We start from the raw sequence: 21189 nt of genomic DNA, 5'->3' as shown, positions 1-21189 counted from the left end.
GCCTTTTCTAAAGCAAGAGTTAATGTCACCGGTATTAGCCCTCCTTGCTCCACAACCCAGGTATTTACCATATGAAAATCTCTGCAACTGTGCACAGGGCTGACTCTCTCCCTCCATTGTGAATGGGTGTAGAATATAGAGGGGATTGCATTAAGTTCTGTTGCGAGGTGACTTAAAATTACTTACATATTCTGCCTAGGCAGAGTTTTGCATTTCACATTCTAGTTTGCATACCCTTCACAGACATTTTCAGGGCTTTTTAGTTCAGTTGCTTAAATTAATTCAAATTGCAGAAACTTTCCTGGATTCAATCTACCCCAAACCGACACCCCCAGAGATGCCAGATCCCCACCCAGAGTTGCTTCAGTCTCACTAGCAGCTCTTCTGTCCTACCTGCTGGCAGAAATAACCATTTCAACGTGAACCATTTCAACTTCTGTCCCATTCGCTGGCAAAAATACCTTTTAACGTATTTTAACGTATTAACGTATACCATTTCAACTTTCCTCTGCCCAAGATTCCTATTCCCATGGTCAGGTTGGGGTCTACCCTCAATAATAACTACAGTGGCCCAGGGCATTGTAATCTGTGTACAGCATTGAGCACCAAGGCTCTGTGTTCTGCGTTTCTGATTACATTTTTCAGCTCTAAAATTTCTTTGTTTCTCCTTTATAGCTTCTGTTTCTGTATTGATAGTCTCATTTTGCTCATGTCTTGTTTTCCTGATTTCCTGTGGTTGTCTGTGTGTGCTCTCTTAATTCATTGACCATCTTGTGACTCTTATTTTCAATTCTTTGTCTGATAATTCACACATCTCCATTTCTTTAGTGTCAGTTTGTGGTGGTTTCATTTGTTCCTTTGTGTGGATCATGCTTCCTTTTCTCCTTGAATGTCTTGTTATCTTGGCACCTCAGCATTTCACTAATCAGCCACTCCTACTTTTTAATTTCTGGCTTCCTTCAGGGAGGACCCTCTCTATTCAGCCTGACTAGAGATTCTGGAGGCCTCTGAAGACTTTTCTGGGAATGTGTCGTCTCTAGGCTTTTGCTTGTAGTTACCTGAGGTTTGCCAGTTTTTCTGAAATTCAGGAGCGCTCCTGTTGACAGTCTGCAATTCTGCAGTCACTGTGTTTTCATGGTAAGCTGTGGTCTGGTTCTCCACCTAGTGTCTGCCTGCGTTACTGCAGACTCTGGTTTATGTTGGGTGCCTTTGTTCTCAATGGTTTCCCTGACCTGGCATCCTGTCACTTTTGATGTTACTTCTGTTACTTAACTAATTCTTTAGGTTTAATTGTAATTGTTGAGGGGTTTTTTTGTTTTTGTTTTGTCTTTATTTTGTTGAGATGGGGTTTCACTATGTTGCCCAGGCTGGTCTTGAACTCCTGGGCTCAAGCACCCCTCCTGCCTCAGGCTCCCAAAGTGCTGGGATTACAGGTGTGAGCCACCGCTCTCAGCCTAACTGTAATTCTTAGATGCCTGGGTTCAGGGCTTGCTCTGTCATTTCTAGCCCTTGGACCTTAGGCCAGTTTCTTAGCGTATCTGTGACACAGTTGTTTCCTAGTAAGATAGGAAAAGATCTTTTTCTCATGAGCTATTATGTTGTTATATGAGTTAATACAGGTAAAGTATTGAGAATAATGCCTTGTACATAGTGTTCAGAAAAGTCAGTCATTGCTATTGCCATTATCATCACAGTTTTTACTTCTGGCCAGTGTTTCTGTAAAGCCACTGTGGACCTTGTCACCTCGGAAGACATCATTCATGCTTTAGCTTATCTAAATACTGAGTATCACTTAGTGTGTTGAAAATAATATCTAACACTTCTATAGAGATCAGCTTGTGTTTGGGCTTTTATTGGTATATTTATTGTATTGTCCACAAAACTGAAAACTCCACACAGATTTACAGGCTATTATAACTACTTAGGGAAAAGTACAATAAAACAGAATTAGGGAGCCATAACTTGCTCAAAAATGCCTTCACGCCGGGCACGGTGGCTCATGCCTGAGATCCCAGCACTTTGGAAGGCCGAGGCGGGCAGATCACGAGGTCAGGAGTTTGAGACCAGCCTGGCCAACATGGCAAAACCCCATCTCTACTAAAAATACAAAAATTAGCCGGGTGCGGTGGCAGACGCCTGTAATCCCAGCTACTCGGGAGGTTGAGGCAGGAGAATCGCTTGAACCCGGGAGGCGGAGGTTGCAGTGAGCCGAGATCATGCCATTGCATTCCAGCCTGGGCGACAAGAGCAAGACTCTGTCTCAAAAAAAAAGCAAAGTAAAGAAAAGAAAAAAACCCTCACATATTTAAGAATATAGGAAAAACTGATTCAGTTTCTTCTACTATTCTCTCACAACACAGAATGCTACTGTTAGCCCAGAGGTACTGGGTTTTCCTACACACACCACGCAAGCAATCCTGCCACAGACACCAGGTGCGTGTTCTCTCATTCCGTTCCATTCTGCCGGGACACGGCATCAGATCCCACACGTTGAGGGCTCAGTCCCACAATAGTGCACACATTTCAATGCCAGTCTCAAGCACAGGATGTGACTTGTGCTTACGGATCAGATATAAGTCCAGGAGTCCCTTGACCCCTTCCTCGGGTTCAACGAATTTGCTAGAGTGGCTCACAAAATACAGGGAAACACTTTACATAGATTTACATATTATGGATATTACAAAGTTGACAGATGAACAACCAGATGGAAGGGATCAGTGAGGTGAGGCATGGGAGAAGAGGCTTTGAGCCTTGGTGCCCTCCCTGGGTGCACCACACTGCAGGAGCCTCCAAGTATTCACCTATCCAGAAGCTCGTCTGAATCCTCTCCTTTTGGGTTGTTATGGAGCCTTCATTACATATGCATGATTGCTTATATTACTGGCCATTGGTTAAACTTTTAGATAGGCTAAGTTTTTTTTTTTTTTTTTTTTTTAGGAGAGACGAAGTCTCACTCTGTCACCCAGGCTGGAGTGCAATAGCGCGATATCGGCTCATTGCAACCTCCGCCTCCCGGGTTCAAGCCCCGCCCCGGCCCCGCCCACCCCATGCTCTCAGTCCCTCCCAACGCCTGGCCTTTCCCGCCCGCAGCCTGCCCCTCTGCACCTGTCGGCCCAGGCCCCGCCCTCAGGCCGCCGGCTCAGTTGACTGCGCCGGCAGTTTGTTGCAAACCCGGAAGCAGATCTCTTGGAGTGAAGGCTGTTCGTCGCCGCGTGAGTTTCCCTCTATCTAGATTAAACCTGCGTTTCGGAGTCCCCTGCTCCTCCGTACCCGATGTCCGGGGGTTCCTATAGCCCTTAAAGTCCCCGCACGGCTCCCTCCATTCCAAGTAAATTCAGACGTTGTCGCGAGACACTGGGGGTCGCGTCGCTTTGGGTTAAAGTTACGCAGGCGGGTCCTGCCCGCGGTCTTTCGGCCTTCAGACCATGCAGACACCTCCTTTCCTGCGCCGTTTCCTGCTTAAAACCCTTTACTGACCTGCGTTTTCCTGCTTAAAACCCTTTACTGACCTGCGCCCTGTGAAGTCCTCATCCGCGAAGTGGGTGCAGGATTTTACCGTCCCCTAACCTCGCCCTAGTCGGCTACTGGAGCGCAGCGCCGCGGCCCCAGTCCCGGGGAGGCCGCGCCTCTGCCTGGTCCTGGGATCCTGCAGACCCCACCCCTCTCCTAAGGCGCCGTCGTCCCCCACCTCCCTCCTTCTCGTGCGGGGCCCTGCTGCTCCCTAGGCCTCCCCTTCGCAGTCACCGCTTCCCCTGAGCCCGCGTTGGGGAGGTGCCCGGGGCTTGTCCTGTGATACCCGGTGTTCTTGCCTGTCCAGCTCTACCCGCTGGAAAATGTGCTCCTCCAGGATCCAGGCGTCTTACTCCAAACCCTCCCTGTGAATGTGTGGGCCAAGGGGATCAGGAGACAGAGAAAGGGGCTGAGAGAAAAGTAGAAAAACGGAGACAGAGGAAAGAATGAGGGAAACCAATAAACATGGCAAAGTAGAGGATGGGTCGGGATTTGCAAAGAGACAGTAAGGGTGAAAGAAGTCGCTGAGAAAGTAACAGGTTGGAGAAACAACTGGAGAAATGTAGAGAAAAGCTCGATGTCCAGAGAGATGAAGGACAGCAAGGTAGGGAGAGGGGCAGCTCCTCAGACAGAGAGTTGGGGAGAGGAGGGGGGATTTGGAGCCAGGACAGACAGAGCAGCGTGGTGCTGGGACACCAAGAAGGGGCAGCCGGTGACAAGGAGGGCAGAGGGAGAACCACAGCAGGGGGAGACCTGGGATCTGGGGGTGCCAAAGAGTGAGGACAAGGAAGTGAAACAGGGAAGAGGGAATTTAACAGGGAGAGCAGAGATAAGGGAAGAAAGAGGCAGAAATATATGGAGATTGGGGACAATCAACAGATTGGGGTGAAAGAGGAATAAGAGGTGAAACAAGTTGCAAGAATGGAGCAGAACAAGTGGAAGAGGAGGAATAGAGGGAAGGAGAAACAGCAGGAGAGGAGAGGGGCTCAAAATGAGGAGCAGAGACCCAGGCTGAAACACAGAAAAGAAAAAAGGAGAAAGAAGAAGAGAATGAGAGAGATGTACAGAATGAGGGAGGGAAACACACAGGAAGGAAGAAAGAAGGGGACTTTGGCCCAGACGCGTGGTGGTTTCATTGGATATGGATAATTACATTGTGATATATTGATTTCTGTATCCATAATCTAACAAATTTTTTTTTCTTGAGACAGAGTCTCACTCTATTTCCCAGACTGGAGTGCAATGGCATGATCCCAGCTCACTATAACTCCGCCTCCTGTGTTCAAGTGATTCTTGTGCCTCAGCCTCCCGAGTAGCTGGGATTACAGGCATGCACCACCACACCTGGCTAACTTTTGTATTTTTAGTAGAGACGGGGTTTCACTATGTTGACCAGGCTGGTCTCGAACTCCTGACCTCAGGTGATCCACCTACCTCAGCTTCCCAAAGTGCTGGGATTACAGGCATGAGCCACTGTGGCTGGCCCCTAATAATCTAACAAACTTTATATGTATATATTTTGTTTCTGTTATGGAGATGCTGGTGAGAATTGCAAAAGTTTTCTCTATAAGACATGTGCATTTTATAATTCCTGGCATCAGAGGTTAGCTTCTATTTGCAATCTCTGTTCTACCAGAGGGCAATGACTTGACTCATTCAGTTGTGGGTCACCCTCTTTCCTTTTCCTAGGATGGGGTAATGTGTAGGCAAGTGTATGAGTGAGGAGGAAAAACCAGTGTTTTTCCTACTCTCATAACCAAGTAATGAACGCTCAACAAAGAATGCATCGCTTCTCATCACCAAAACGTGTGGGTTGGGGATTTCTCCTCACCAACACGCAATTCTTCAACAAACACTACCTGACTGTCCAATAATTTAATTCAATTCGGACACTATCTACCCGGAGTTAGCATTAGATCCCACTAGTTGAGGGTTCCCACTTCAGATACCAGCCCCAAGTCCCAGATTCTGAGCTTCGGACCCATTGAGTACAAATTTGGGATTCTCCTTATCCCTTCCTGAGGTGCTATTAATTTGCCCGAGCAGCTCATAGAACTCAGGGAAACATTTTCCTTGGTTTACCCAATTGTTTTTTGTTTGTTTGTTTTTGAGACGGAGTCTCGCTCTGTCACCCAGGCTGGAGTACAATGGCACGATCTCGGCTCACTGCAACCTCCGCTTCCCGGGCTCAAGCAATTCTCCTGCCTCAGCCTCCCAAGTAGCTGGGATTGCAGGCGTCCACCACCACGCCTGGATAATTTTTGTATTTTTAGTAAAGAAGGGGATTCACCATGTTGGCCAGGCTGGTCTTGAACTTCTGATCTCAGGTAACCCACCCACCTTGGCCTCCCAAAGTGCTGGGATTACAGGCACGAGCTACTGCACCCGGCCTACCTAATTGTTATAAAGGATACTACGAAGCATACAGATGAATGGTTTTAGCAAGTTAATTGAATCCAAGGAAGGGGTTAAGAGAATCACGGTATTTATCTGGTGAGAGTGTAGCCAACAGCTACTAGTAGCATGTAGCACGCTGAGATCTTCACCTGGGAGATCTGACAGTGTCAGAGTGGAGTGAAATTGTAGGACCCACCACTGGGAGTGCACCACAGAACTGGTCCTTGTGGGAAGAACTACACACATTTTGGTGACTACAGGTGAAGTATTCTGGGTTGAGTGTGACAATAGTATGAACAGTTTGGTTTTTTCCTGTCTCAAACAGTAAAGGGAAGAGCTCTCCAACAGGCCCACCCACCTGTCTTAAGGCCTGTGATCTCAACTCAGGAGGTACTGGGAATGGTCTCTCCCTGCTCTGGGCTGTTGCTGGCTCTTCAGTTTTGCACCACAGTCTCAGGACGGTGTGGCTCCCCCCTCCACTGCGTCAACTTTTACTTCAAGGGAATTATTTTGATGAGCATATCCAGATTAGTGGTCTTGTCTATTCACACACACACACACAGACACACAAACACAGAAAATAAAGCCTTTCCCATCTACTCTTTCAACTTTAAAACAAAAAATAAGGCTGGGCATGGTGGCTCACGCCTGCAATCCCAGCACTTTCGGAGGCTGAGGCAGGCGGATCACCTGAGGTCAGGAGTTCGAGACCAGCCTGGCCAACATGATGAAACCTCCCCTCTACTAAAAATACAAAAATTAGCTGGCTGTGGTGATGTGCGCTTTTAATCCCAGCTACTTGGGAGGCTGAGGCAGGAGAATCGCTTGAACCCAGGAGGCGGAGCTTGCAGTGAGCCGAGATCACACCACTGCACTCCAGCCTGGGTGACAGAGCGAGACTCCATCTCAAAAAAATCAAAAACCCTTAACTACTTTTCCATCTGTAGTAAGTTCCCCTCTTCTATGCTCTATTTAAGAGAATAGTACACAAAAACTTCTTTGTGTTCTTTTCTTTTTCTTTTCTCACTTTCTCTTCTGTTTTCCTGGCATTAAGGACATCCCATTAACCGTTTAAAACTATTTGTTTTCAAGTTTTTGATACCTCACTGATCACGTCACGCTTTCCTCTTCTGGTGTCTCTTGATTTTTCTGTTCTCTAAATGTGGAGTGTGCACGGCTTACTCCCTGAGCTTCTTGGTTCCTGTCCACAACCACTGTGGGCGGCAAGCCACCCAGGTGCCGAGGCAAGAGACCAAGGACACAAGCTGTTCCAGTATAATAACATACAAAATAAGAATAGTCATACCAGATATAGATCTTAGATATGATTATATATGAATATCATTAATCATTAGTTTGTAGCAATTACTCTTTATTCCAATATTATAATAACCCTCGCTCTATAATCATAACCTAGGAAAAACCAGGCCATACAGGGATAGGAGCTGAGGGGACATAGTGAGAAGTGACCAGAATACGAGAGTACGAGCCTTCTGTTATGCCCAGACAGGGCCACCAGAGGGCTCCTTGGTCTAGCGGTAACGCCAGAGTCTGGGAAGTCGCCCGTTGCCAGGTGGACCATGGTCTAGCGGTAGCATTAGTGTCAAGGAAAAACACCCACTACTTAGCAGACGAGGAAAGGGAGTCTCCCTCTCCCCGGGGGAGTTTAGAGAAGACTCTACTCCTCCACCTCTTGTGGAGGGCCTGACACCAGTCAGGCTTTCCCGCAGTTATCCGGAGGCCTAACCGTCTCCCTGTGATGCTGTGCTTCAGTGGTCACTCTCCTAGTCTGCCTTCATGTTCCATCTTGTACACCTGGCTCTGCCTTTAGTTAGCAGTAGCAAATTAGTGAAAGTACAAAAAGTCTCTGATAAGCAGAAATAATAGTGTAAGCTGTTTCTCTCTTTCTCCTCTCTCTCTCTGCCTCAGCTGCCAGGCAGGAAAGGGCCCCCTGTCCAGTGGACATGTGACCCATATGACCTTACCTGTCATTGGAGATGGCACACACTCCTTATCCTGCCCCTTTGTCTTGTATCCAATAAATACTAGTGCAGCCTGGCATTCGGGGCCACTACCGGTCTCTGTGTCTTGGTAGTAGTGGTCCCCTGGGCCCAGTTGTCTTTTCTTTTATCTCTTTGTCTTGTGTCTTTATTTCTACACTCTCTTGTCTCTGCATATGAGGAGAAAACCCACCGACCCTGTGGGGCTGGACCCTACAACCCACTGCCCTTCCTTATCATCTCATCTCACAGCTTTAAACCCACCTACATGGCTCCCTGTTCCCTGCAGACCTCTCCCTTGAACACTGGAATCCTTTGTCCAGTTGTCTCCTCAACACTCTGCTGGGAGGTGGAACAGGCATCTCCACCTTCGTATGTCCAAAAGGGTCATCCTGAATTCCCCCAAAGGTGTTTCCCAGCAGACCCAGAGTGGATGGGGGCTACCCTGTACTTCCTGGGGCTTAGCTGAACATGTCAACATGCATTTAAAATATAGAAGATATGACATTATTTGTGAGTTAAAAATAAGTGGATTCGAGAAATACATTGTTTTAAAAATTATTTATTATTTCTTCTAGTCTTTTTTCTTGAGACAGGGTCTCGCTCTGTCACCCAGGTTGGAGTGCAGTGGTGTGATCTTGGCTCATTGCAACCTCCACCTCCTGGGCTCAAGCGATCCTCCTACCTCAGCCTCCCAAGTAGCTGGGACTACAGGCCCATACCAACACACCTGACTAAATTTTGTGCCTTTTTTAGAGATGGGATTTTGCCATGTTGCCCAGGCTGGTTTCAAATTCCTGAGCTCAAGCAGTCCACCCACCTCTGCCTCCCAAAGTGCCGAGATTACAGGCAAGAGCCACTGCACCCAGCCTAAACATTCTTTGGATGTGTGGGAGAAAAATTGTTTGAAGACCTCAGCCCTGCCTGACCTGCTCCCCCAGGACCTCTCGACCTCATCTCCTGCCTGTGTCCTCCTTGCTCCCTCTATTGCAGCCACTCAGGCCCCTTTCCTTTTCCAGGGTCCCCAAGTTGCTCCTGCCTCAGGGCCTTCACATGGGTGGTCCCTCTGCCTAGGACTCTGGCCCCTCAGCTGCAGGTGCAAACACCCTTCCTAACCCAGGTCTTTGTTCTGATATCACTTCCTCAGTGGGGACTTCTGTGACCCTCTCCCTGACCCCCGCTTCAGCATTCCATCCCCACCCCCACCCTCACCTCTTGTCTATATTGGCTGTTCCGCGTGTTTCTCTGTGCTGCTTCACCTTCCACTGTCTGGATCCTGGTGACAACAAGGCCCCCAGGGAAAGTACAGCCAGAAGGTGGGGGGCTGTGCTGGGCTTGGCCCCTCTCAGTGGAGCTCAAGAACGCTGAGGCATTTTGCAAATACATCTCTTTCGCCCCCTTAGCAGAGATTTTCATTCAAATAAGTTGCAGCCCAGCTTCAGTGACATTTAAGATTGGTTCTGTTCTGTTATTCTGTATCTACCATTGAGCACCAGGGCACTGCTGATTGTTTCTGAAGGCTGAGCTCAGCCTGTGACCCACAGAGGGGAGGGGGGCTGTGCTCAGCATGCGGTTTGGTCAGGGCTGGGTCTGTGCCCTGAACAGAAGCTCATTCCAGCCCAGCTCCCCACTGCTGCAGCCTGTGTCGGGGCTTCTCCAGGAGGGGAGTGGGTTCTAAAGAAAGAGGTCAGAAACTCACTTGTTTTTCCTGTAGGAGTTTCTTATCCCTGCATCTTTTCTGGTGCAGTGGGCAGCAGAGGACCATCTTCCCTGTGTATAAGGTTATGGCCCAGGGAGGGGGTGTGTTGATTCTAACCAATAAACAGCGTATTTTTGACATTCAGGACTGAATTCTAAAGTCTCTTTCATGTTACCCAAGGTAGAACCCTGGAAGAAGAGGAAGAGGAAAGCAAAGGAGTCAGGGATGGCTCTTCCTCAGGTGAGATGATATTCTCGGGGGATTGTTCTGTCTCCTTCCTTTCAGAAACCCTGGGCCTTGGAGTTGGGAAACTTCTCTGAGTCTGAAGCGTCCTGCCTGACAGGTTTGCTCACACTCACCCATGCCTTCCCTCAGTCCCTCTCATCTCACTTAGATTCCATCTCTCATGACCCAGTGACATGAACTTGGGAAGAAGCTGCACTGGGCATGCTCCTGGGAAGGGCTCACACCCAGATATGGATGGAGATGGGGTGAGGGTCCTGTGGCGTCAGTGCTGTTGGGCAACACGGATTGTTCAGGCCATATTTGAATATATTGCCAGCTCTGTGTAAACTGTGATAAGAGAAGCTGGTTATGAAGTCAGATGTTACTGTGTACAAACACCCACAAAATGCTGTAAAATGAGACCACTGTGGGGAAAGCTTTGTAGCCTCATTTATATTGCATTTGATGCCGAACAAGTGAGTCACTGTGTTTCTGACTCCAAACTCCTTTTTCTTTTTTTGGGTTTAGACAGAGTCTCGCTCTGTTGCCTAGGCTGGAGTGCAGTGACGCGATCTCAGCTCACTGCAACCTCTGCCTCCTGGACTCAAGTGATTCTCTTGCCACGGCCCCCTGAGTAGCTGGGACTACAGGCGTGCATCACCATGCCCGGCTATTTTTTTGTATTTTTAATAGAGATGGGGTTTCACCATGTTGCCCAGGCCGGTCTCTAACTCGTGAGCTCAAGCGATCCACCTGCCTTGGCCTCCCAAAGTGCCGGAATTACAGGCGTGAACCACCGCGCCCAGCCTTCATTACTTATATTCAACCAAGAGAGAAACTTATCCCTCAGGCAACACCCTGAAAAGACAGAATATTGGATGAATGTTTTCATACTTTTCCTCTCCCAGGAGAAATGGGAAATTGGTGTTTTTCTTGCAGTAACACTGCATCATGCCAGGGTAAGGCCTCTGTGAGCAGATGTCCTGTATTTTCCTACTAGACTTCTGTTAAGAGTTCCAACCTCTTACATGATTACTGGATTTCTCACAAAGGCAATTGGTTCATATATTGCTACTAAATTTGTGTCTCCGTGGTGGAGGTAGTGTTTGGAAGTTCCTATTCCTCTATTTTATTGACATCATCACTTCAGTACAGTTTTATAATTTCTTTAAATAGGTCTGGAAATGTATTTTAATAGGGAGCATTGTATAATTCCTAATGTACTCTTGAGATGTATTGTGTGTTTGTGTTTAATGAGAGCTGCTAAAGAATGAAGCTTGTTTTCACAGTATCGTTATTAGTTCTTACACTTCAGTGCATTCTTCTCCTGGGTTGTGAGTATGTCATCTTAGTTTTAACAGATCCAGCTCCTACTTTACCTTTTTCTTGGTCTCAGCTAAGGCAAGTTCTGAAGTGGGCTTTAGCTGGAGCCTTGGTGAGCCCCATTTTCTCCTTTTTTTTTTTTTTTTTTTTTTTTTTTGATATAAGGTCCGGCCCTGTCGCCCAGTCTGGAGTGCAGTGATGCAATCTTGGCTCACTGCAGCTTCCACCTCCTGGGCTCAAGCCAACCTCCCACCTCAGCCTCTCAAGTAGCTGGGACTACATGTGCATTGCCACCACACCCAGCTAGTTTTTATATTTTTTTGTAAAGATGGGGGTCTCACTATTTTGCCGAGGATCGTCTCGAATTCCTGAGCTCAAGCAATCCACCCGCCTTGGCCTCCCAAAGTGTTAGGATTACAGGCATGAGCCATCACGCCCAGCCCATTTTCTCCATTTTAATTTAGAGCAAATGCATCCAGCATTTACTGCTTGATTCTGATGTTTGGTGAAATTTTCTTGTTTAATATTAACTTTTGGGTGTTTTTCAAATTTCCTTTTTGGACTGATTTTTAATTATCCAATAATTTCTTCGAGTAAGTATTGTTGCAATACGTACTTCTTAAATCTATTAAATTAATGTATGATATTAAAAAATGTCCTAATCGTATGATTTCTTAAGTAAAATAAACTAAAACCTCCATTGGGCTTTTGTTAATGCCTAAACATCTAAATTTAACTGGAAAAACTGGTATCTGTATTTTTAATATTTGTATTTAATACCAATTGGAGTACAAGTTCTTACATATTTTTGTTTTAGCATTTTTACAGCTTAATTTACAAAAATGTTTGTAAACTAAATTAAGTATAATTCATGCATTTTAATTGTCCCAGACTTTCTGAAATGCACATGAGCAAAAAAGACAAATAAAGACATCATCAAAAAAATACATCATTGAGACACATCTCCTTATTTCACTTAATTTAACTCGTATGTGTGATGTGCACACATGATTATATAGATGCATACGCCCATGGTTTTATAAAAGACATACCATCATTTAAATAAATTTTATGTGTTTTATCGTTTGAAATCATATTTTAAATATTTTCTATGGCCTTAAATTTGTTCTCTGCTGTCTTTTTTTTTTTTTTTTTTTTTGAGATGGAGTTTCACTCTTTTGCCCAGGCTGGAGTGAAGGGGCGCAATCTCGGCTCACTGCAACCTCCGCCTCCTAGGTTCAAGCAATTCTCCTACCTCAGCCTCCCGAGTAGCTGGGATTACAGGTGTCCGCCACCACACCTGGCTAATTTTTGTATTTTTAGTAGAGATGGGGTTTTACCATGTTGGCCAGGCTGGTCTCAAACTCCTGACCTCAGGTGATCCATCTAACTTGGCCTCCCAAAGTGCTGGGATTACAGGTGTGAGCCACCATGCCTGGCCTGCTCTCCACTATCTATTAATGAACTAATAGGATGGTAACATATGGGCATAAATGCGTTTGTGTATATAATGACCTTTGGTGAAGTACCATATTGTTAGCCTTGAACTAGTTTCAGTTTTTCTCAGTTAGGTGACCACGTGTCAATTTACTTTTGGTGCCGTTTAGGAAAAACAACTCAAAAACCATGTTTTCCTCTGCTCTCACACCAACACCACAATCCACACAGAAGACTTCTGTGGCCAAATGCGAGGGATTTCTCCCCACCAACAAACAGCGAGCAACCAACTGGCTATCCTCCAGTTCAGTTCCAACACTGTCTGCATGAAGACAGTGTCAGATCTCACAGATTGATGGCTCAGTTCCCAATTGCATGTCCAGGCCTCTGAAACTTCTGACCGACCAACTTCAAGTTGAGGTTCCCATGAACCCTTCTTTGGGTTGGATTAATTTGCTGGAGCAACTCTTAGAGGTCAGAGAAACACTCAGTTTTACTGGTTGATTATAAATACTATTACAGAAGATACCAGTGAAGAGATGCATAAGGTGAGGTGTGGGGAAAGGGGTGCAGAGCTTCCCTGCCCTCCCTGGGTATGCTGTCCTCCAGGAACCTCCACGTGTCAGCCCTCTGGAAGCTCCCTGAAGCCAGTGCCCTCCAGCCTGGGTAACAACGCAAAACTCCATCTCAAAAAAAAAATAAAAATAAAAAATAAAGAAAGAAATGTATATATTTATACAAAACTCATAGCCACTTTTTTTTTTTTTTTTTTTTTGAGACGGAATCTCGCTCTGTGTCGCCCAGGCTGGAGTGCAGTGGTGCGATCTCGGCTCACTGCAAGCTCTGCCTCCCAGGTTCATGCCATTCTCCTGCCTCAGCCTCCCGAGTAGCTGGGACTACAAGCGCCTACCACCACGCCTGGCTAATTTATTTTTGTATTTTTAGTAGAGATGGGGTTTCACTGTGTTAGCCAGGATGGTCTCGATCTCCTGACCTCGTGATCTGCCCGCCTCGGCCTCCCAAAGTGCTGGGATGGCTCAGCCAAAACTCATAGCCACTTTTATCTTTGTTTTCTCTTTTGATTCTACCCAAATTTCCAGTGAGAAAATCCTGAATTCAGTGCTGAAATTAGGCTTTTACATGTGCTTTCTTCTGTAAGTGTGACCTTGTAATAAAGGAAGTGGTTTGTTGTCCTTGATAATCTCATTTGGCTCCTGTATAGTTCTTTGAGATAATTTCTTTGCCAGCTGGTTGTCTTCCAAATGTGTGCAAACTACATTATACTACTTTATGCAAAGAGAGAGACACTACTTTTTACTATATCTTTCTAGGACTTTTTATTCTGTTTTCAGTTTAAATTTGCTTACCCCTGATATTTTAAAGTCTCTTTCTTCATAAAACACTATTTGAACTTGAATATATTAACACATTCTGTGGCCAGTTTTGCTCCACATCATTTTACCCTTCATTCTCCAACATTCTCTCATTTCTTGTACTTCTTTATTTGTATTTATTTTTACTTTTGTTATTATTTTTACTTTTTTGTAGAAACAAGGTCTTGCTATGTTGCCCAGGCTGGTCTCAAACTCCTGGGCTCAAACAGTCTGCTTGCCTTGGCCTCCCAAAATGCTGGGACTACAGGCATGAGCCACCATGCCTGGCCAATTTCTTATTTTTTAAACCTCATTTTCACAGTAGTTCAGAGGATTTCAGCCATAGCGTAGCATCTAAAAGACTAGGAAAGTTCTTTTCTAACCAGTTTAATGACCAAGAAACTATTCAGACCAATCTACATGTCATTCATTCACAGTAGAATGGTAAACCAAAGAGCTGTGGGCAGCTGCTGATAGATGTTGCATAAAAGGATGTTGGGAATCTGTTAGACGTTGGTACACGTCGTTACATAAATGAATTCTTCCAAAATGACCACCCTTTCAGAACCTTGGACAGATACATTGACTCCTTTGTGCTGATCTCAGACACTGAGGTTCTGAAATGAAAACTCTGAAGGCTGTTGACTATGTAGCCTTCCTTAATGCTGTAGCATTCCAAACCGCCTACTTACCCGTTTGGAAGATTATTCAGGGCATTGTGAGCTGCTCTTTCAGGTAGCTTGCCTGTTGCTTAACTGATTGCTTAGGTTTAATTTTAATTCCTAGACACCTGGGTACAGGTACTTGCTCTGCCATTTTTAGCCCTTTGACCTGAGACAGGTTTCTCAGCATGTCTGTGAAACAGTTGTCCCCACAGGAAAATGGGAGCAGATCTTTCTCTCATGGGCTACAGTGTTGTATGTGTTAGTACACATGAAGGATTTAAAATACTATCTCGCATATGGGCATTGTTCTTAAATCCGTGTCATTGCTATTGCTCTCATCATAGTTTTAAGACTCTGACTTGTTTTTTCTTCAAAGCCACTGTGGATGTTGTCATCCTTGAAGACACCACTCATTCTCTAGGTCATCTAGATGCTGAATATTACTTGATGTGTCAGACATAATATCTACCTAACACTGGTAGAGATAAACTTGTGCTGGGCTGTTTTGTTTTGTGTTTTGTTTTGTTTTGTTTTGTTTTGTTTGTCTCCCTGTTGCCCAGGCTGGAGTGCAGTGGCACAATCTTGGCTCACTGCAACCTCTGCCTCCTGGGTTCAAGCAATATCCGGCTAATTTTTGTATTTTTAGTAGAGACAGGGTTTCACCATGTTGGCCAGGTTGGTCTCGAACTCCTGACCTCAAGTGATTCCCCCACCTTGGCCTCCCAAAGTGCTAGGATTACAGGCATGAGCCACTGCGCCCAGCTGATTTTGTATCTGTATATTTATTTTCCACAAAACAGAAATCCACACTAATTTAGAGGATATCATAACCTCTTAGGGAAAAGAATAATAAAACAGGATTAAGCAGACATAACTTGCTCAAATAAACCTTAGTGTGTGAGAATATAGGGAAAAACTGATTCATTTTCTCTTTTTTTGTTTGTTTGTTTGTTTTTGTTTGAGATAGAGTCTCGCTCTGTTGCCCAGGCTGGAGTGCAATGGTGTGATCTCGGCTCACTACAACCTCCGCCTCCCGGGTTCAAATGATTCTCCTGCTTCAGCTTCCCAAGTAACTGGGATTACAGGTGCCTGCCACCACACCTGGCTATTTTTGTATTTTTAATAGAGACAGGGTTTCACCACATTTTCCAGGCTGGTCTCGAACTCCTGACCTCAGGTGATCCACCCGCCTCGGCCTCCCAAAGTGCTGGGATTACAGGCGTGAGCCATCACACCCAGCCGGATTCAGTTTCTTCTACTGTACTCTTGCAACACAGAACTCTTCCATTCTCCCAGATGTGTTGGGTTTTCCATCACATCAATCAAGCAATTCTGCAGTGGATATCACCTGGGTGTCCTCCCATTCAGTTCAATTCTGATGATGTCTGGATATAGCATCACATCCCACAAGTGTAGGGCTCAGTCCCACAAGGGTGCAGCCACCTCAATGCCATTCGCAAACACAAGTTGTGGCTTGGGTTTCTCACTAACTGGCTGAAGTTGTAAATTCTCATCACCTTTTCGTTGGGATCAATTAATTTGTTAGAGTGGCTCACAGAACTCAGGGGAACACTTGATTCATATTGATTCATTTATTGCTCAAGATATAACAAAGAATGCAGATGGAAGCGATCTATTGGGTGAGATATGGAGAAGGGGCTCTGAGCTTCCATGTCCTCTGTGGGTGCACCACTCAAGGAGCCTCCATGTTATCATCTGTTCCAGATGCTCCTCAGAACCTTAATTTTTTGCATTTTTAAGGAAGCTTCATTACATAGGCATGACTGTTTACATTATTGGCCATAGATGTTCAACTGAACCTTCAGCCCTTCTTCCCTTTTGCAGTGTTGGAGATTGAGCCTGGAAGTCCCAACCCTGTAATCTTTTATTTATTTATTTTTATTTTTATTTATTTATTTTGAGACAGAGTCTCACTCTGTAGCCCAGGCTGGAGTGTGGTGGTGTGATCTCGGCTCACTGCAACCTCTGCCTCCCAGGTTCAAGTGATTCTCCTGCCTCAGCCTTGTGAGTAGCTGGGATTACAGGTACGCACCACCATGCCCAGCTAATTTTTGTATTTTTAGTAGAGACAAGGTTTCACTGTGTTGGCCAGGCTGGTCTCAAACTCCTGACCTCAAATGATCAACTGGCCTTGGCCTCCCAAGATGCTGGGATTACAGGCATGAGCCATGGCGCCCGGCCTAACCCTGTAATCTTGCCTTGGTCTTTCCAGTGTCCAGCCCATACCCTGAAGCTATCTAGCCCCCTTCAGCCACCAGTTAGTCTCACTGATGTACAAAAAGATACTTACCACCTTACAGATTTCAAGTGAGCTCTTTTCAGGAAAAGGGGATGAAGATCAAGTCTGTATGTACCGTGATCACAGCCTGGATGTATCAGTCTGCTTACTGGAATTGAACCTATTCTTACAGCTCTCTCCTCTTCTCGTTTTATGTGAAGATTCAAATTTTCCTCATAGTTACTTGGGGAAATGTGTTTTTATTTCAAGGTCTATTGACATTCAGGGATGTGGCCATAGAATTCTCTCAGGAGGAGTGGACATGCCTGGACCCTGCTCAGAAGACTTTGTACAGGGATGCCATGTTGGAGAATTATAGGAACCTGGTCTCCCTGGGTGAGGATGACTTTGTTTTAGAAGTCAGGGTCTGTTCTCGTGTATGTTTTCATTTTCCCTTGTGAGTCTCTTGAGAGCCCCTGCATTCCTCAATGAGGATTGATGTCCTGTTGACTCAGAAATGAAAAGCCTGATCATGCAGAATCTGAACTTTAATCTTGCCGTTTCTTGAGATGGTCTGCCCACTTTGTGGAGAGTTTTAGAGCTTTGTATGCATAATACCTTGTACCAGACTTTTAAAATGTTTGATTTTCTGTTTTCTACTTCTGTGCTTTTGATTTAGTGGTTCATGGAAGAAAGCTAGATATCTGCGTAGGGTGGTGTTTGCTAACCACTCAGGAGGCATTCAGTGGATCAATTGTTGAAATGTTTTTCCAAATCCATCTGTAGTTTCCTCTCTTCTCATGTAAACCTAAGGGTGCGATTCTGGAAAGCCGCAGCACATTATATTTCGTTTTCTTTTTTTTTCTTTTTTCTGTTTTTTTTTTTTTTTTTTTGAGATGGAGTTTCACTCTTGTCACCCAGGCTGGAGTGCAATGGCACGATCTCGGATCACTGCAACCGCAACCACTGCCTCCTGAGTTCAAACGATTCTCCTGCCTCAGCCTCCTGAGTAGCTGGGATTACAGGCTTTAGCCACCACGCCGAGCTAATTTTTGTATTTTTAGTAGAGACAAGGTTTCACCATGTTGGCCAGGCTAGTCTCGAACTCCTGACCTCAGGTGATCTGCTCATCTCAGCCTCCCAGAGTGCTGGGATTACAGGCATGAGCCACCATGCCTGGCCTTCTTTCTTTTCATAAGCAGGAATCTCTCCTTTTGATCTGAGTATTATCTCCTTGTTGGAACAAGGGAAGGAGCCCTGGAATGTGGAGAGCCAAGTGACAATAGCAAGTGGGAGTGGATCAGAAGTGTGATCACAGGTCAGAGTTCAGATGGGCAGAGAGAAAGCATCTCATTAGACAGTGTTTGAGAAACACCCTGCAAATGGAGAGTTTTTGGGGAAAACAAAAGTTTATATCCTGTGATCACTGATAAGACTTTTTTTCCCTACCACTTATTACTCTGTTCTTTAGATGTGTAAAAGTTTATCCTTCGAACCTGCAGTGGTGCTACAGCTCAAACAGCAACACATGCAAAGGCTTCATCGTGATCTACAGCCATCAGTTACTTGGTTTCTGTGAACTCTTGGTTCCTTTCCAAAGGGTTGCTTTCCTCCTTAGTCTCTCCTTCTGTGCTTGATTCAATCAAAAATCCTTATTTTTCTGTCCACAGAGATGAGACGTGAGGCCTCCATGGTTTTGACAAGTGCCCCTATCGATATTTTATCCCATTTCATGAGCTTGGAAGACCTACTTCCAAGAGATAGGAAACATTGGCTGCTCCTCCTTTGCACCTGGGGCCCCAGAAACTTCACGGAGCTGTCTTAAGCTTTCCTTGCCTGTTGAGGTCTCAGCTACTTCTTCTCTTCCACTTTGCGACAGTTTGTGGGTGTGGGTGACAAGGGGAGTGGGTTGGATCTTCTGAGATGGTTAGCCAAATTGTTAAGTACAGTGGACAGAAACGTCCTCTCTTTGATGCCAGTCCTACATGGAGTGTGTATCCTATTTTTTCACACTTGAGCATGGGATTCATTGAACAAAACAAACCTGGAGGCATCACACTACCTTATTTGAAACTACATTATGAAGATATAGTAATTAAAATAGGATAGTACTTCCTTAAAAATAGACACACCAACCAGTGGAACAGAATAGAAAGAGTAAAAAAAAAGCCAGATGCGGTGGCTCACCCCTGTAATCCCAGCACTTTGGGAGGCTGAGGTGGGTGGATCACGAGGTCAGGAGTTCGAGACCAGCCTGTCCAATATGGTGAAACCCTGTCTTTACTAAAAATACAAAAATTAGCCAGGCGTGGTGGCGCATGCCTGTAGTCCCAGCTACTCGGGAGGCTGAGGCAGAAGAATCACTTGAACCCAGGAGTCAGAGGTTGCAGCAAGCTGAGATTGTGCCACTGCACTCCAGCCCTTGAACAGCACAGGTTTGAATTCCATGGGTCGTCTTATATATGGGTTTTATTCCAGTAAATATATTGGAAAATTTTAAAGACATTTGCAACAATTTAAAAAAGCAAACAAATTGCATAACCTAAAAATATCATAAAAATTAAGAAAAAATTAGGGGCTGGGCGCGGTGGCTCAAGCCTGTAATCCCAGCACTTTAGGAGGCTGAGGCGGGTGGATCACAAGGTCAGGAGATTCAGACCATCCTGGCTAACACGGTGAAACCCCGTCTCTACTGAAAAAATAGAAAAAATTAGCCAGGCATGTTGGCGGGCACCTGGAGTCCCAGCTAGTCGGGAGGCTGAGGCAGGAGAATGGCGTGAACCCAGGAGGCGGAGCTTGCAGTGAGCGGAGATCGCGCCACTGCACTCCAGCCTGAGGGACAGAGCAAGACTCCATCTCAAAAAAAAAAAAAAATTAGATATGTCATGAATGCATAAAGTATTACTCTATTATTTACCACCATAAAAAATACACAAATCTGGCCGGGTGCGGTGGCTCACGCCTGTAATCCCAGCACTTTGGGAGGCCAAGGTGGGTGGATCATCTGAGGTCAGGATTTTGAGACCAGCTGGCCAACATGGTAAAACCCTGTCTCTACTAAACATACAAAAAGTAGCTGGGCGTGTTGGCACATGCCTGTAATCCCAGCTAGTTGGGAGGCAGAGGCTGGAGAATCACTTGAACCAGGGGAAACAGAAGTTGCAGTGAGCCAAGATCGCACCACTGCACTCTAGCTTGGGCGTCAGAACGAGACTCTGTTTTAAATAAATAAAAACACAAATCTATGATAAAAAATTAAAACTTATCAAAACTTATACACACACTTACTGCATGTGACACCATTTGCACTCAAGAATAATACAAAGAGGCTGGGTGCAGTGGCTTATGCCTGTAATCTCAGCACTTTGGGAGGCCGAGGCAGGTGGATCATGAGGTCAGGAGCTCAAGACCAGCCTGGCCAAGATGGTGAAACCCTGTCTTTACTAAAAACACAAAAATTAGCTGGGCGTGGTGGCGGGCACCTGTAATCCCCGCTACTCGGGAGGCTGAGGCAGAGAACTGTTTGAACCCGGGAGGCAGAGGTTGCAGTGAGCCGAAATCGTGCCACTGCACTCCAGCCTGGGCGACACAGCGAGACTCTGTCTCAAAAAAAAAATATATATATATATCCAACATCAGATTCAACCTCGAATATTAACGTTGCGGCCCAAAATAAAGAAGCAATTAGGAAAATGTCTCTTGTGTTCTGACCAGGCACAATCGCCAGGTTCCCAGTTTTTCAGTTTCCCGCCACAACAGAAGCACTGCACTTGGTCATCGGTGCCTGTGTAGCACAGCCCAGCACTGGCCAGCTGTCTCGGGGTCAAGTGGGCAGAGGCTGGCCAGCTGTGAAATGACTTTAATCTAGCTTCTTCACTGCATGGCAGGGCTCCTCGGGTGTGTGGAGTCTCATCTATCCACCACCTGTCCACTTCTCAAAAGCCGGTCTGCACGAGTCTCAGAGGGCCTGTCTAAATCACAATGCTTTTCCTCTCCCAGATGGTTTTCAACTTGGTATTGACCATTTGGGACACCAGGATTTGCAGGTTTGGTGGCACTGTTTTCAAAATAAAAGCTGCGGATAAACCTGCAATTCGGCGCTGCTTTCTCGTGTCTGTTAACTGCTGAGCCTCCACGTTGCCACCTGTCTACAGCTTCAGGGCAGCTAAGGCCCCTCAGGGCGTCTCCTCCATCGCACCGATGCCCAGGCAGGCCCACCACCTGCAAAGCCAGCAAACGTTTTTGATCTATTAATCTCTTCTACTAATTCTTCATCCTCATTGCAGACACATACGTTTTAGATCCTTCAAAACTGTTCAAA

General features: G+C 45.7%; 1 protein-coding gene across 1 annotated transcript in view; it reads left to right on the top strand.

Moving 5' to 3' along the window:
- Positions 1 to 3119: 3119 nt before the first annotated feature.
- LOC100603668 (zinc finger protein 665) overlaps positions 3120 to 21189 on the top strand; it is a 43312-nt gene continuing 25242 nt past the window's right edge. The window contains 2 exon segments of the mRNA XM_030821252.1: positions 3120 to 3212; positions 9787 to 9846. The gene's annotated coding sequence lies outside the window, so the exon portion shown is untranslated.

Source organism: Nomascus leucogenys, chromosome 10 (assembly GCF_006542625.1).
Source record: "Nomascus leucogenys isolate Asia chromosome 10, Asia_NLE_v1, whole genome shotgun sequence".
NCBI lineage: Eukaryota > Metazoa > Chordata > Mammalia > Primates > Hylobatidae > Nomascus > Nomascus leucogenys.
The sequence above is the reverse complement of the archived record's forward strand: the minus strand, read 5'-3'. Positions and strand labels throughout refer to the sequence as shown.